The sequence below is a fragment of the Suricata suricatta genome, chromosome 4, assembly GCF_006229205.1.
Source record: "Suricata suricatta isolate VVHF042 chromosome 4, meerkat_22Aug2017_6uvM2_HiC, whole genome shotgun sequence".
In the NCBI taxonomy this organism is placed as follows: Eukaryota; Metazoa; Chordata; class Mammalia; order Carnivora; family Herpestidae; genus Suricata; species Suricata suricatta.
The window spans coordinates 38,049,309-38,067,711 of NC_043703.1; the positions used below are offsets into that span (position 1 = coordinate 38,049,309).

The 18,403-nt window shown below is 34.2% G+C and overlaps 1 protein-coding gene across 6 annotated transcripts in view; it reads left to right on the top strand.

The window, feature by feature from the left end:
• The window catches only part of PCDH9 (protocadherin 9), an 886,464-nt gene that overhangs the window by 309,265 nt on the left and 558,796 nt on the right, over nt 1–18,403 (top strand). The window lies entirely within an intron of this gene.

An 18,403-nucleotide genomic window follows, 5' to 3' on the forward strand; every position in this document is an offset into this window, starting at 1 on the left:
TTTTTTTTTTTTTTGGTACATGAAGTCTTCCTTTGAGGTCCAATTTTCTGAAGGAGAAATGCTGTTTTAGTCTTTCCAACCTGTCCAGTAGGTCTGAATATGTGCTTTTGTCTTGATTTACACAAAGTATATATTTACATAATTTATGTGTGTGTTTATGTGGCACATTTTAGGTCATCTACCAAAATTGATTTTGTCTGTATATAGCTTTGGTAAAATAAAGATTACTTACCTGATATGAGAGGACCATATGCAATAAAGGTAACCCTTCCCCTTAGTTTTATCAACTGGATTAACCAGTAGAACCTGTTCATGTTGATTTAGTAGTCTGCCTGACAATAGGAACTAGTCTGAATGTGAGGCTGATTTTTAGTATTTAAAAAAATCCTATTTCTTACATAAATATAATCTCTGCTTCCCTAGTTACAATAATTAAATGTAGTTAATAATATCGAATTTTAGAATGCTTATCCAATATTCCTCATTCATTCACTTTGGAAATCTACTAATCACCTGAAGCCTTTTAACTTTCCTGGTTTCCCAGAGAAGTCTCTGACATAACTCTATTATCTGCTCTAGACTGTGTTTTTCAGGTAGAGATCTTTAAGCTGAATTAAGAACTTATGCCAGTTTGTTGAGTATATACTTTACGATCTTTATGCATAATGAAATTCAGTACAAACACTCATCAGTCTTGCTCAGAGAGGAAGCCTCCATTACTGAACTCTGAGATTCGCTCTTAGTTTCATGTAAATTGTAGTCTGCAGATTCCAAGAATAACTCTATAATCTGGGTTCACCATAATTGTTGACGCATTCATATGAAGAGGCATTTTTAAAATACTGATTGAAAATATGCAAACATTCAGGAGGTTATTGTTTTAGGATGCCTTTGATTTTGGAAAGGGGTTATTTTTTTTTCCTGAAAATTACGGCTCATTGGAAACAAGAATTCACTCAATAGAATTGATTTGAAACACAAAATGCTACATAATTTTCAATATATCCATGTTACGTAAGTGCAGAAGGCTGCATAATTTTGCATTACATGGGTTGAGGACTGGGGATATGTGTTTTGTTTCTGCTTCAACAATTGCCTATAAAAACAATGATGAATTGCGAGGTGGTTACAGACTTTAATTTTTTGATTGAATGAAGGGATTGTATTTATAGAAGGTCATTCAGCTCCTGAGGGGAAGGTTATTAATATAAGAAATTATGTGCTGAGGTAAACCACCTCAGTCAGACAGTGAAATTCATCATTCAAGACTTGTTTAGGGACATGCAAAATACACTGTAAATTGAGTGTCTCCCTTTCAAGGAGATTAATGCTGCAGCTCAGGAATTTTCAGAAAGTTGTGATGAAAGTCCTGAGAATTAGTGACAATCAGCATGCTGTTAATTTTTCCTTACTTTATCAGGAAACTAAATTCATTTTGGAATATTTCCTTAAATTCTTATTTTGCATACCTTGTTTGAAAATACAGGAGGGGGGAATTTTTATTCCTATCATTCTTGAGTAAAAGTTAAAAGTACACATCTTAAAATATGTGGGTTTGTTAAATCAAGTCTCTTACAAGGCAGAGAGTATATAAGAAAATGCAGTGTTTAGATCTTAAGCACATGTCCTTCTGAACAATAGTGTGCCAATGTTTATTCTTGAAAGAGTTGTCGGGGACAGAGACAGCATAGTATTTAGATTATTCTAGGAAGCAGACATATTATCAGTTATATGATTATACTTAAGAAGGAAAAGAATGTTAAAACACTGCCCTGACCTGTTGTTTTGAAAAAATGAACATCATGCTAGCTTTAAAACTGAATAAGGAATAGATGGAACATGTTGTATGTAATTTTAAATGCTAATATTAATGAACAGAACCTGATTTTTATAGCCCCTCATTGTTTTCAAATTCTTTCACATCTAATTGTCTTATTTAAGCCTCTTAGCCACCTTCCTTGACAGGCAGGAAAGGGGTCATTAGCCCCATCAGGACATAACCACTTGCTCATGGTGTTACAGTGAATACAAGGACTTTTCCACGCAAACACTCTGAAGACTTTGCCTGCATGAAACCAACCTGTCTGAGTGAAACAGTCCCAAATATTCAATACTTCCAATTAGCTGTAGCAGATCTGTGGAGTTCTGTGAATGCCAATGTATTTCGTGGTTCGAAAGTAGAATTTGAAATTGAAAATATTGAATATTTTAATTCAAAAACAGTTTCAAGAATATACAGCCTGCTAGACACTGTGCGTGGCGCTAGAACATCGACGGGAAAATAGGCACAAAAACACATGATTATTATTCAGAGAAATGAATGTTCAAAAGTTATATTTGTTATGGATGCAAAAGGAAAAGAGTAAGGAGGGTGTAAGCCAATAACTTGGACCTTAGGTGAGTTGGTTTAAGATGAATGAAGGAATCTTAGATGGAGTATGAAGCAAACATTTGAAATTGCACAATGAGCATAGGAAAATAATTGGTTCTGAAGCAGCAGATTTGGGTAGCATCACTTAAACATGTATATGACTTAATTAAAGATATGGAACTACATGAAGTTTCTCAGAGAAATAAGAACTAACAAAAAATGTGGACTTGACCAATACCAACATAAAAGATGCTTCCAGTAGGAAAGGAACAGTCAAAGAGACTGAAATGAAGAGAATTACTGAGGAGAAAAGAGATTAACATTATAAGAAAAGGGAAAGAAAGAAGAGTGAAGGCCTTCCAAGAGTATAGTTTTTGTCAAATGTTAAGGAAGATGAGGCATAATTGAGGAATTAGGGATTTGACCATAGAATACGCTTTCCAAAGTGCCAAACAAGAGAAATATGTAGAAGAGAGAGGGTTGAAAATAATCTGAGACTTTGATTTATTATAAGTAAATTAACTGATAAAGTTACATCATTATTTAGATTTAAATCTATTTGGCATGTCAGGAATATTTGTGGTCTTATCAGGATAAAATGGAAATAATGGGGCATCCATCTGATACCTAGGTACATTCTTCTGTGCTTTTTTTTTCAAGAGGGGAAAACTAGTGAAAATTATTACCATAACAATTATAAAAAGCTGTTAAAATGATAAATTAAGACACATTCTGTCTTCTTTTTGAAAATGTTTCCCTTTACTTGTCTTACCCTTTCCTGCAAAGGTAGAGTAATAAGGTAACATAAAGTAAAGTTAAAAAAAAGTTTTGGGGGGCCTGGGTGGCTCAGTTAAGTGTCTGACTCTTGATTTCTGCTCAGGTCATAATCTCATGGTTCATGAGATCAAGCCCTCTGTTGAGGCTCTTCACTGTCAGCCCATGCCCTGCTGGATTCTCTTTTCCTTGCTCCCTGTCCCTCCCTTACTCTCTGTCTCTCTCTCAAAAAGAAAAATAAAATGGCTTTAATCATGTCGATTTAAGGGGGAAAATCATAATAAAGTATAATATGTACAATTATAAAAGTTGATGATGAAGACACTTGTGATTATAAGAAAGAGAAATTCATTTACACCAGCTAGATTCAAAATAAGTCACCTGGAAGCCAAAGAGAGAAAATGAAGAACAGTCCAGTTCTTATCTAAACTGGAACAGAGAATGATAAATGAGGTACTTTCTCCGTGTATTTCTGTGTGTCTCACTCACTGTGTCCCTTTCTCTTCTTTTATACTTGGCACCTGTGCATTTCTGGAAACATCTGCTTACTTCCTCTGTGTGTACAATGTGCAATGTACAATGTCACACTTATACATGACTGCCACTGGGACCTTGTACACTCCAAGCCTTTAATTTCAACTTCAGTCACCAACTGAGACTTTCTTTTCTTCATCTTGATATCCATTTCCATGAAAGCATTGGGGAAGAAGAACTCATGTTTTCTTTCTTTCTTTTTTAATAGCATGGCATACCAGTTTCAGCACAAGACATGATCATATTAGATTTTGCTTGTCTGAGTGTCTTAGGTGGTTTTCTAATGTGCCAGGTTGTACAGAAGAAGGAATGGGAGAGAGGTGAATGTGTCCTGCATGTTGGGGTGTCTCTTCAGAATATTTGGGTATAGTAGAGGGAGCTGTCTTAAGTAGTTTATTAAAACACATAATTTAAAGTGAAAACATGATGCTTTACATTTACAAAATTGTTCATATAAATAAAGAGAAGTATTACTCTGGGAACACTTTAGTATAGGAATATTTGTATATTTATTTAACCTTGTAATGAAATTAAAAGGGGTCTTCTGGTAGATTTTCTCTTACATACTTTCTGTTTATATTGGATTCCCACACCAAGCGTTTGTCACTTCTTTTTCATAAACTTATTTTACACTGAATCACAATGAATAACCATCATAAAAACAAATAGCACGTCAACACATTTATTGGACCAGAGCCCTCTTGAGATAATGTCTGAATTTTCATCAAGACTGTAGTGATTAGTGTTTCTGATTATGATAATCAAATAACTCATTAGTGGTGATGTTTCAAAAAGGATTTAAAATACAAAATGTGTCTAGAATGTGGTGAGTCATTTGGCTCAGGCTAGTGAAGGATGGCGAAAGCTGAAAGACGTTTTTGGTCCTTACTATCCTGCACTTAATACCACGTACGAGGCAAGAGAGCCCTACTTTACATGTAACACCTTCCCAAAGGCCTGGTTTTATGGAATTTCATCTTAAATTATACTCTGTTTATGAAGAACAAATCGAACAGTAGTTGTTGTTTTGTCCAACTTGCAATCAACATAAACCATCCAATGATTGGATAAAGTTTTCTACAAGTGAAGTATATGTTTTGTTACTCGATGCTCAACATGTGAAATAGGGAAAAGTGGGTTGTTACTTTAATTTTCAAAGAAAACTTTATTTGCAAGTTTCAGTTTAATGAGCAGCAGAAAATGAAGTTTTGTTTTCTTTCATGGGTACTTTCTATAGCTTATTTAAAAGTTTGTAAATATTTGCTGAATGTGTCCTTTACTTGGTGTTTTTGTGTGAATGAGTTTTTCCTTCTTATGCAAAGTTTTCTTGTTGTGTTTAGCTATTTATTTTAATAAGACTGTGGACAAATTTCTATACTTCTCTGCTTTAGAAAGCTCACGAGGGAATAAGATTGGAAAAGATATATTCTGTATTTTGAGAAGATATGTACAATGTCAATTAGTTTAAAAGCACAAAACACAAGTTGGTAAAGTTCAGTCAAGCCTTACTCATGATCAACCAATAATGAAAAAGGGTTTAAACTATATGTATAAATTACATATATAGTTACAATACATAGACCTATAATTTTGGCCATATTCAAACACATATTTCTCATAGTATTTGATTTTAAATTCATGAGACTCTCTTTTTTGGCTGATTTTCCTGAATATCTGATTGGCCCTTTTAACTCCCCGATTCTAAGCATGGATATTTAGAGTTGAACTGAGAAAGATATGTTTTATGAATACATTTGAATATTGAGTTAAGCAGATGGTTTCTTGAGATTTGGTTATAAGTCCCTTCTAGGGAGATTTTTTTTTCCTATTAAATTGAATGGCTGTATCTAGATTGAATGAACTAGAGTCTCTAATTTCAGTCTATTGATGTATCTTTGTTATTAGTCTTTTTCTTGGGAGTGACCTAGGCAATTTGTAAGAATATAATGAACTAGGTTCAAAGGTCCCTTTAAACTCTGTAAGCCTATAATTTAAAATATAGGATTGAGAATATGGCTGCATTTCTTTCTGCTTCAATTATATTAAAAGGAATTAACATAATTTCTATTCTATGTCTTACGTCATCCAAAACAAAATATGTCATCTATTGGCCTCTGAATATTTGACATTGGGTCAATCTCTGTGCCTTAATTTCCTCATTGATAATAGAATTTAAAAATCTTTAACATTCCTTTCAGCTTTAACATTCAATAAGCCTATCAGATGTTGAAGTCACCCAAAGGAAGGGAATTGCTACAAATCCTTACTTGCAAGCACAGTTTTCAAGCCCAGATTCCAAGCTCTGAAAAGAGTTTCAGTGCCACTGAGGAATAAAAAAGATACCTAAAAGAACTTCAAAAGAGCAGAGGCTAAAAGAAAGGCAAAGAGGGATTCAGAACTACTGAGCTCAGTGTCAGGAGTATGAATCATATTTACTCTGATTTCTTATTTCTTTTCATGTTGAGTCTCAAAAGAAGGCAACCACCTTATCTGGTTGCTTCCTTCTGCTTCTCTATGGATACACAGACATGCATGTGTGTGCGCGCACACACACACACAGACACACACACGCACACACATCCTATAAGCTCCTGCCTCTGAAGAGCTGGACAAAAGTTATATTTTGGTTTTAAAGTGTCCCATAGCTGTTTAGGTTACTGTATAACATTATGAATCGCAAGATTAACTTAACATCTTGCTACAGTGAGATAAGATGATCAACATAAACTAGTGTTAGTGATCTCATTCTCTATTTTGGGTCTCTTGGTAATCAACACGATAAGAAAACTATTGTGTAAATAGTCCAGCAGAGTCTTTGTTATTTCACTGAAGGGGAATGAAAAAGCCTACTCATTCTTGTCAGACCCCATGATCTAAAGTTGAATCAAAAAATCTTCGTAAAAGAGCTTGAAATTGTCATAGAGTGCTAATACAAGATCACAGGATGCCATGCTTCAATGGCACTGAATTTAGGTTAAGACACAGTAATTAGGATACAGATACATTTGTTCTCTTTTCCTAAAATTATTTTTTAATCATATATTTCCTTGGTTTGGAAGTGTATTTCTGTTATCAGTATTATTAATATCAAGAGAAATGTTTCATAACACCCAGGGGCACCTGGGTGACTTAGTCAATAAGTTATCTGACTCTTGATTTTAACTCAGGTGTCATGATCTCACAGTTCCTGGGATCAAGTCTCGGGTCAGGCTTTGCACTGACAGTGTGGAGCCTGCTTGGGATTCTCTATTCTTCTCTCTTTGCCCCTCCTGCACACATCCTCACTTTCTTTCTCTCAAAATAAACAGACATTAAAAAATAAAATGTTCTCTACATATGGTTTAATCACCTTTAAATATTGCCCATCCTCCAGTACTATCATGAACTTAAATATTAATCCTTATTTAGTTGGAGTACAATATTTATTGTAATACCATTGTAGGACAAAATTAGCTTATTTTTTTTTTTTAACAATAAGCTGTCCTTCTGTATTCTTCTAAAAAAACACTAAATGAGAGGAAACGCTATGAAAATGCCACCTTCCATTCCTATTCTTTTCAAGTTGTATTCTCTTTTCCCTTCTATTTGGAGATATGTATTTGGGAATATAAAAAGTTCACAAAAATGACCATATTGAAAATACTGTCAACTCTTTGAGGACAAGGATTATTTCTTAATTGTATTCTTTTAACCAAATCATTAAAAAGTATTTGGCACATGGAGGTTATTGAGAAATGTTTGCTGAACAAATGGGTATGTTTCTTAGGGAGAATTTATAAAAATCATAAATTTTATAGCATTTAACATGTTTCTTAAAGAGTATTGCATCATATGCTTTATCATTTTCTTACTCAGAAAATAAATATGTCCTAGTTATGCTTCATATTTATTAATATAAATTTTCAAAATTGATATTTTATATGAATATATAATCTATTTCTGGTTTATTTTTATACCTCCAATCACCAGGGGACCAATTTCATAAGGATAAATCAAAGAAGTGGTAGTGTTTTAGAGAGTCATCTAAGTGTTACAGTTCTATGACCTGAGGATTAAAGATAAACAGTAAAGTGGTTTTGGCAACCGTATTTTAGTTCAGACCTTGGAGATAAAGCAATTCAAAAGATGCATTCTATTAGTAGTGACTACATCTATAGATTTTCCTTATTTGTGAAAATACATTCCTTCAGGGATTCTCAGCCCAAACCTATAATAAGACCAGTTTAAAACCTTGAAAGTGAGCATGTTTCTCATGTGACTTGGTTTTGTTTCTTAAAATATATATAACTTTAATTTTGGCCCTAAATACTCTAAAGTATTTCAGAAATTACCCAAAGCTCCAATTCTTTTTCTACACAGAAAGTAGAAGTATAGTCAATAAACCTCAGACTTTTGATAGTAGGGATTTTTTTCTCTTCATGATAAAAAAGATGTATATGGAACATGAGAGTTAAAAGTTTTCCTTTCATTTTAATATAGCCACACACATTTTCAAAGCTGTCAACAAGATGAGAACAAATGGTTATAATGGAATCAGTGGTAAACTTTCTAATTTCCTGCAGTTTCCTTATTAAGTGAATTGTTTACACCATTTTATGAAGATCTAAATTTAGAGATTGGTATTTGGAAAAAATGTCTACTAAGTTTTGGGTAATGTATCTAATAACATCTCATGTATATACTGCATTTTTAATGGAGAGGTAGAGGAGATCTAACCTCTAAACTTCCCATTTTACAGATAAAAACAAATAGTGATAGGGATGGGAGTCATATCTAAGTCCCCCAAGGATCAAGTGGCACTTTCCAGTGTATTCTAGAACACTGTAAATCATTAAATAGATAAAAAATTTCACACAAATTTAGATACTGTACAATTTACATAAGGGAATTAAAATCAAAACTGAAAAACTCAGCTTATAAAAATACATCTTAAAATTATGTATTCAAAGAATAGCATTTATTATTAGTGTACTATAAAAAATCATAGTGTGCTCGCCTCTCTCTTCTCTCTGTATATGTTATTAATACCATAGGTACCAGCTTTGGGTCTGTTTTAGAAGACTTTCCAGGAAGAGAAGTATAATAAATCACTGAACTTCTTTAAGAATTTGCCTAGAAAAAATAATATTCAAATACCTGGCAGAGCCTTGAATTTTGAATTCACTTTAAAACACTCTAGATTTGAATCTCTAAATTTATTGTCTGATTTCTTTGACTAAGGTTGATTTGAAGGCTGTTGTTAAAGACTGGCATGCAAGGCTAATATTATGGTAAATATTTAGTTTTGGAAAGCATTTTTCATGATAAATAGACATAGTCCTACTATTGGAAATTATATTCAGTCCAAGTTTTTAAATATTTCTCTTTACTACAAAAATTTCAATATATAATTCTTTTTATTTTAAAAAATTTTTTTAATGTTTTTTTATTTATTTTTGAGAGACAGAGTCAACGCGAGCAGGGGAGGGTCATAGAGAGAAAGAGACACAGAATCTGAAGCAGGCTCCAGGCTCTGAGCTAGCTGTCAGCACAGAGCGCGGCCCAGGGCTGAACCAACGAAACGTGAGATCATGACCTGAGCCGAAGCCAGACATTTAACCGATTGAGCCACCCAGGCGCTCCTCAATATATAATTCTTGATAAGATTATTTTTCAGGAATATTTTACCCCTAAACTCACGGATACATTTTTTAGACATTATATATATTAATTTAGTATAGTAAAATATGTGGTTTATTTATAACACTTTCAAAATTTGATAAAAAATATACACTTTATATATTTAAGGGAAAAATCTTTTAGAAAAATATAATACTTGTAATATTAATGAAAGTAATTCTATGTTAGAAATACTTCAAATACAAATATGTGCAATCATCTCTGTGAAAAAATCTATGAATCACTCACATGAAACGTATTTACAATCATGGTGTGTGTGTGCACACGTGTACATGCTACTCACAAATGGGCCATCTCTGTAAGGATGGAAAGCCTGTCACTGTGTCCCAGGACTCTGCTACATCATTGGCTCATATAATTTTCTGTGCATTTTGATGGCGATTAATGGAACATGTTCTACATCAATACTGTTGTTTACTAATAAATTGGTTTTAGCACTAAGTATTTGGTACTCTTTCAGAACTCCTGTCTCAGGGATTTTAATATGACATATAATGAAATAAACTTAAATGAACTACATAAAATGCTGAAACAGTTGCCTTGAATAAAAATAAAGCATGAATAATCCTGATCAATCCTGATATTGAAAATGTCTGTTCTTGTATTACTTGAAATATCTTTGGACAGAAGTTATCATTTCTCTTAAGTGTATGTGGAGTTGTGAAAGCCTCCATTACTTGCATCGTTTCCTTAACTGCATAATTAAGTTACAACGTGCAGTGTCAACTGGCATTAATAGGTCTTTTCCCAAACCATAGGACATGGAATCCTTTTGTAATGTGAAACCTTTGGATGTACTATTGCTCTTGTGAAATGGCTTTACAGCAAGGTACAAAGAAGGGACCAATGGAGAAATTTTAAAGTAGAGAACACTAGTGTTTGAAGTACACTTTCTGAGGAATTTTATTTCTATACCCACCTATAGCAACTGGTTCAAAAAAGGTTCCTAAAACTCTAATATAACATAATTTCCAGGAAGCATTTGAAGAAGTGTCGTAATGTGCACAGAGCAGCTACGATTTGTGGTCCTCATAAAGGCGGTTTTACATTGCTAGTTCTTCATGAGTAATGACTTGAAATTGTATCCAGTTTATCTATGTTAAGTTAAAGAGCTTGGTAGTAATTGCTCATGAAGAATTTACAGCCAGATGTGAGAAAATATATGGGCTTATTTAGGTATTCATTTACTTAGCAAAATTTTGTCATCCCATGGACCCGGCACTGTCGCACCTTGAGAAAGCTTTGGCACACTGAATGTTCAGTGCACAGAGTTCTGCTCTTCAATTTATTTTGAGCGAACCGACTGAGGAGTTTTGCCATAAAATGTTATTGTTTAACTCTTAATTGAATTATCAAAAGTTCTACAAGACTTGAAAATTATTTTTCTCTTTCTTCTCACTTTCATGATATATTTTTTTGGACAAAAGACAACAAAATTCAGCCTAATGCAGCCTTTAAAAAAACTGAATGATTATTTTTGGAATATATCTCTACCTCTTTCTCTGCATTTGTGAATAGCCCCTTAAGAAAAGCCTTGAAAGTCATAGCGCAGAAGGAAAATCAATGGAGAAAGCATTCTCAGGAAATGGACAATATACTGAGTTGCTAAACCTTTATAGTAACCAAAGTTATTTATGGCAACAGATTGCTCTCAAGTGTTGCTTAAGCAGTAACACATTGAATGAAAGCTGTTTCTTGGTTACGGTACTTGGCACCTATACATTTTATTAACTTGTTAGAATTATTTGAAAAATGTCAGCCAGCTGGTGATAGAGACCATTAAGTTTTGGAATAGTGTAGGACAGAGAAATTTCTAAACAAATAAAAAAATAAAATGTTTCGTCTGTTGTTTGACCTCCTACTGAATTTCCTCAGACTTTACTTTCACGTTCTTAAGATTTTTTTCTATTCTTTTTTTTTTAAACAGATTTGTTAAGATTTTTTTCTGGTTATAAAGTATTCCTTGTATGTTGACTGGGAACAAACTGGTTTCATTTAGTGTATCATAACGTGGTAAATTGTGGGGCGCCTGGGTGGCCCAGTTGGCTAAGCCTTCGACTTCGACTCAGGTCAGATCTCACATTGTTGGGTTTGAGCCCCGCGTCAGGCTCTGTGCTAACAGCTCAGAGCCTGAAGCCTGCTTCTAGTTCTGCGTCTCCTTCTCTCTCAGGCCCTTTCCCTCTCATGCTCTGTCTCTCTCTGTATCAAAAATAAATAAAACATTAAAAAATTTTTTAAATAATGTAGTAAATTGAGGGAAAGTTTCTACAAATGCTTTAAACATGATCTACTTGCAACAACAAAATGCACCATTAGAAATAAATTTTTTTAATTGTTAATTTCACTTGGTCACAAGGAACTGTAATTGAAGGTATTTGGCCTGTGACAAAGACTACATAGAGTCATCTTTTGTTTTCTCATGAATCCCATATGGAACAGTCAACTTTTGGCTATTTGTTGAGCAGTGGTGACCACCTCTCTCTGCCTTGGCTCTCTGGATACCTGGATTAAATATGAAAAAGCTTGTTGGGATAGGGAACACAAAAAGTGCTATTAAGAAGGAGAGGGAGGGGGTAATTTTGAGACTTCAAGAAGAAAGAATGATGTCTCTGGACAGAAAGGAGGTATGGAATGGGGATTGTGAGAGGGGTGGGGGGGAATTTACTCAAAGTGATAGGGGTTATGGGTCAGTTCCGGGAGTTCTGAGCCAGATCCTGGTCCACTTGCTTGTGGGGTGGTGTACTGCCCTGGAAAGACCAAAGTTGGACTTGGCAAAGTCTCCTGAATAGGGAAATGCTGCAGGATGGAGCTGTGGAACAGAAGCTATGCGTTCATGTACATAGTAAGTAACTTCAAATTTATTCCCTTAGGTAAGAGATTACTGTGAGGAAGTTGCTTCCTGCCGTGAGTTTCTAAGGGTCCAGTTGCAGAAACAAAGCACGAAGACTAAAACCACCGCTTTGTTTAATGTTTCTACCACAGCTACTCTCAGTCTGTGCTACCTGTGCACCTTATTTTTGTGACAGCAGCTGTGAGACAAAAATACTAATTTTGGGATGCTAATTGGAATGAATGTGTCTGTTGGGAATAAAACCAAAAACCAAATCAAACCAAAAAAAAAAAAAAAAAAGGAAAAAGAACAGCTACAAAGAAATGATCACCTAGAGAGTTGGAAGCCAAAATAATCTAGGTGAATATAAGTCACTCTAATATCTTTCATTTATTCATTTATTATTTTATTTCACTTAAAAATTTCCCTTTAAATACCTATTAAACTCCTAGCAGTGCTGGAGGCATTATGTTACATTCTCCTGATAAACTGTCAACAGGATAATCATGTTCCCTCGTCAAGTGAAGAAAAGCAAAACTATATTTAAAGGAAGTAGAGAAAGACCTTTATGCTTTAGTACTAGACAAGGAAAAATCAGCATGTTCCTCACCTGGCTTTTGAGAGACATTCTCTACTGAGAAGGGAAGAATTGACCTTGAGCCAAATCAGAAAGGCCCTAACAACTACATGGTCTTTACTTCTGAAGATGCACAACTTCAAGATTTTTTGGCTTTTAAAACTGTTTTACAGTCATTATCAAAAATTTTATTGAAATGTTTAACAAAACCATGCTAATCCCTTTTCTATGTGCTCATGTATATTCAGGTATTTGAAAAATTTAGAAAAATACCTAGGTCCCTGGTATCCAGAATTGACATGTTAATATTTTGTGACATTTCTGTTTCCAATTTTTAAAGAAAAATACTCTTTTTAAAAAGAGATTGGCAAAACAAGCAATTTTTTTAAGTTTATTTATTTTGAGAGATGGGGAGGGACAGAGAGAGAGAGAGAGAGAGAGAGAGAGAGAGAGAGACAGAGACAGAGAGAGAGAGAGGGAGAGAATCACAAGCAGGCTCCCCACTGTCAGCTCAGAGCCTGCCATGGAGCTCGAACACACGAACTGTCAGGTTATGACCTGAGCCAAAAGCAAGAGTTGGACACTTACCCAACTGAGCCACCCAGGTGCCCCAAAACAAACAATTAAAAAATAAATAGATTCCCTGTATTCTACAGGTATAGTTGACATTCCTTTTGAATCCTTTGATGGTCTATCTTTGTTTCTCATCTTATTTAAGTAATCTCACCTTGAAATTGATATATATTCTGGTCATCTGTATTTCTGTTTTTTGAATAGGTATTTATATGGCATTGTGTTTTAAAATTTATTATGCTACTGTTTTATTTATTTACTTTTAATTTTATTTATTCATTTTGAAAGAAAAAGCAGGGGAGGGGAAGAGAGAGAGGGAGAGAGAGAACCCCAAGCAGGCTTCATGCTGTCAGTGCAGAGCCCCATGTGGGGCTCCATCTGACAAACCATGAGGTCATGACCTAATCCAAAATCAAGAGTCGGATACTTAACCAACTGAGTCACCCGTGTATCCCAATTTTAAATCAAAATACCTATTACCGAAACTGAATACCTTTGTGTTCACCACAGTTTGATGTGCATTTTAGTTTTGTTTTCCAATTATATTTGATGATGACAGGAAAATAAACCATTGGAGACAGATATATAGAAGATATTAGAAGGCTGTCAATAGCCAGGATCTAGGCTTCTTAATTTGAAACACAGGTTTCAGGACAGTAAGTGATTCAAAATGGTAAGAATCTATACTATGGATCTCTTAAACGATAGATTTTCATCAGTTTCTAGAAATACTCATAAAATATGCTCTTTGAAGTAAGCATTTCTAGGAAAGTATAAGAGTCCTTCCCTTATCTGCTTATAAATAAGAAATTGTCATGTGTCTATCTGAGAATGTATTTTAGGAAGATATTTTCTGAGAAAGTACTCAGACATCAATTTCTCTATACTTTGCAGTTCTTTTTTTTTTTTTTTACATCAACAGTAACAACATGAACAGTTAAATGATACCAGAAATAGAACACAAGAGGTAAAAAGAAAACCATGAGTATGTGGTGTCCTGGAAGGCTAGAGACATAAATATGTCCGGAAGAAAGGAATTATCAGTTGTGTCACGTTAGATGAGACCTGAGAATCACTCTTTGAGTTACTGACGTAGAAATCACCGGTGGTTATGACAGAGTAGTGTCAGTGGAATGGGTGCAGTGAAACCGGACCCATATGGGTCCTCGAAAGGAATGGAATGGACGGATGCTGAAGACACAAAGTACTGACAGCTCTTTAAGTTCTTTTTTGTAAATGTCAATATCTTATTCACCACAGAGCTCTTTTTAATCAAAAATTTAAGAATGTTTACAATTCTTCATAAAAATAATTTATTAAAATGGGTAGGAATAACATTTTCAGTGGCAGTTTTTAACAAATGGAATCATTATTTAATGAAGCCTGTAGCACAGATTATAGGGCTCCTGCCTCTGTAATGATTGCACAAAATTTATAACAGTGCCATTGAATTTCAGCAAACAACTTTGATTTTGTTAGATGTTAGGAGGAGGATTAGAATAAAAGGACATCTTGTTGATACTATAGAGTTGGGTAGAAAATGAAAAAAACCCCAGAAAAACAAAACAAAACAAACCTGTTTTGCACCTTTTTGGGTCTTACTTATGTGATTTTTCATTAATCTTTTGTTGCTTTTGCTGCTGTTGATATGTTTCTCTTGCTATCATGGCTCTGAAGTCCCTTCGCAGAAATTTGTCAAAAATTATACAGCTAATATTCCTGATTGTGAAGCAAGTATGAATAGGTATTTCCTTTCTTTTTTCTCTTTTCTGTCTCTCTCTCTCTCTCTTTTGTTTTTGAGTAGGCATTTCTGTAGGTAGCAGATGACAGTTTCCCAAGAACTACAGTGGGTGTTTTGGGCAAGCAAAATTTATCCACATATTAAATTAAGACTATGAACTGTAGGTAATAGAAAACATCAAATGGATTTTAAAGTACAAAATGTATTTACAGTGATTTCCATATAATATGATTGTTGTTATTGAGCTCTCGACCTCTCAAGTGATTTGTCTGCAATATGAAATCTGATTTAGCAAATTCATCTTAACCATAATTCATTATAGAGTTATTCATATAAAATTCGACAAACAGAAAAAAAATTTTAGTGGGTGAAATCTTGAGACATTTATAATAAATCTTCTTTCCATTTCAGGCTATAGCTCTTCTCGAAATAGAAACTTGTTAGAACGGATTCATAGTGATTAAATTGTTCTTCACTTAAGAACTTGTTTCCTTAAGGTTTTGGCTATTTATAATATTTGGTCTCAAAATATTGTTTATAGTGTTATTTTAAATTTTCATTTCTTTTTTTTTCCTCTGGCTCATAGATTTATAATCCCCAGAGGCTATTTACATCATAACACTTGAAAATTTTTAAAAATTGAGGCAAGAAAAGTGGGTTAAACTTTTCCTTTGATACCATTCACTGCTCTGCAAACAGACTGCTCCAGAATTAGACACAGGAGAGTCTTAGGGTAGAGAACTTGTTGGGATGGAGGGACTTACTCAGGCATCATGGTCCTATTGCAGACACACTCAGTTTGCTTATATTTCTTTATTGGATTTGGGAGAGAGAGGATGATGACTAAAGTTTATTCTCGGCACTTCCCCTGTGAGGCACCGATCCTCTTATTTGCTAGTCTTCCCTTAATGTTAAGCCTGATTCTGTAACTTCTCATCATTGGATCCACTATTGAATATAATGCTCTAATAACTTCTGTCCCTATCCTCAAATGAGTTCTCACAGGGTCCATGGTTAAGGCACTGTCAAAATCCTTGCAGCTTGCAGACCAAGTGCTCTTCAGTCTACTGTGACTGTGTGCTCACCATGATTCCTTCACTGGCCCATCTTTCCATATTTTTCCCAAGTATCAAACCCAGGAGTCTAGTCATTCTATCTGTTTTGTCTCTTAGCAACCTGTGCGTATTTTCATGTGGCATTTTTACATATCATTAGGGCTATTCATTTCTAGGTATGGTTTCACTGCCAGAGTGAGATTACAGATATTAAATGCTGTATCTTAATGAACCAATAAAATCCTGACACATAGCATGCACTCAATAAACTGAACAAACAAGTCGAATAGAATATGTGAATCAATGAGCAAATCAGCAAATCCCTTAAGGGAGATATGGCAGAGGAGAAATGACCCGAGTCTTGTCACTTAGGAATTCTTTCACTTGGTGAATATATGCACGAAGGGCACTGAATCTATCTGAACCTCTGTCTTCCTCATCTGTGAAAAAAGGTTTATGTTTCTACCTCTCTGCAAAGGTTTCTGGTAGATAATATATAAAATCTTGCATGTGAAGGTATAAAATATTATACAAATATGAGATATTTTTCAGGTTCAGAGGCATTATGATATAATACCTGAAAAAAAGCATGTAATATATGATGGATTAAATGAGGAAAAGGGAGAACAAATACTATAGAGCAAGAGATTAGATCAAAAGAGGTGTGAGGCCAAAATTTACTTTGGTGCTGATCACCAGACAAAGAAACGTTAACCCAGGGATTCTACATTCTGGGTGCACATTAGAATTACCCAAGTATTTAAAAAAATGTTTTTAACTGAGCTGTAATTTATCTGGTGTGTGGTAGGGCTCAGTTACTGAAATATCTTAACACTTCCCAGGTGATTCCCATATATGGCAGGGTTGAGAGCCACTGCCAAACCATAGGAACTGAAATGTTTCTAGGGAGAAAAACTGCATAATACATGAGATGTTTTAAAAAAGATTAAACAGCATGAAAAGATAGGCTAGGGACAGGAATTGAAAGAGTAAATGTTTAAGAACATGACAGATGAAAATAACTTTTAAGGTCTAAGATTTTGTTGTTGTTGTTGTTGTTGTTGTTGTTGTTTTTCTTTAGAAAGGTAAGGGAGCTATTGTGGAGAGAGAGAGAGAGAGAGTCCTTCCTAAGTAACAGTGAAGTTGTTCAGACAAACTTAGGCACATGCCAAGAGTTAATACTAGCAGGGCAGCAGTTTACAGACTATGCCTAAAAGTTACTTAGGTTGCAAGGAGAGGTTAAAATGGCTTTTGCTATCTCATATTGCTATGAGTTTACTTACTCATGAAAAGTTCCTAGAGGAGGTAAATTTTAAACAGGGTTGAAATGATACTGTTTGCACAGAAGACAGGAACAAAATAGTGTTTGGGTTTGGGTTTGAGAGGCATCTCTAACTAGTCAGTCTGTCATATCGCTATTTTCCTTAAACCAACGAACAATGAGATAATTAATTGGTATATTTGAAATAGTAATGAAGGGAATCCTGGAATTCTTTTTTGGTGTCCCCCCCCCCCCACCTTTCCATGTTTAAAATTATTTAAAAATAAAAAGTCTTAAGGAATGTAATGTGTTTAAAAATAGATTTAAATATATACAGTAGTAGTCTTGAGGTAAAAACATACTAAACTTATACTAAACTCTAAAATTAATTTTCTTTTTAAAATGTTTTTGAAAGTCATTTTCTAATACATTTGGCATGGGAAAAGTACTTATACTAAACTCTAAAATTAATTTTCTTTTTAAAATGTTTTTGAAAGTCATTTTCTAATACATTTGGCATGGGAAAAGTAAAATTTCACCAGCTAATTGAAATGTGGCATACTAGTGTTAAAAAATATTGTCTTCCCTACGTATGTCATACAGATCTGTGCATATGTTGCAGTCATATAAGAGAGGAAAGGTTGTATGCCAATGGTGAACATCTTATGGGAGGCATACACTATCATTTATTAATGTAGAAACCTTAGAAATTCCAATGTTATGTTTCATAAGTGGCCAAACAGCGATACTTAAAAATATTCATTGCCTTGAATCTAAAAAGAGATTGAGGAAAGAAGGAAGCAAGGATAACAGGAAGTGAATAATACCTTATTTTCATATAAAATCATGTAAGGAATATGGAAAACAACCATTTTAATATTTTCATGGAGAAAGTCCAAGCCATAATTTAATATTTTACATACCACAATTCACATCTTTTCCCACATAAATCATTTTAGCTACCTTGTTTCAAAGAAGTTTGATATTTGGGTGAGGTAATATTTTTAA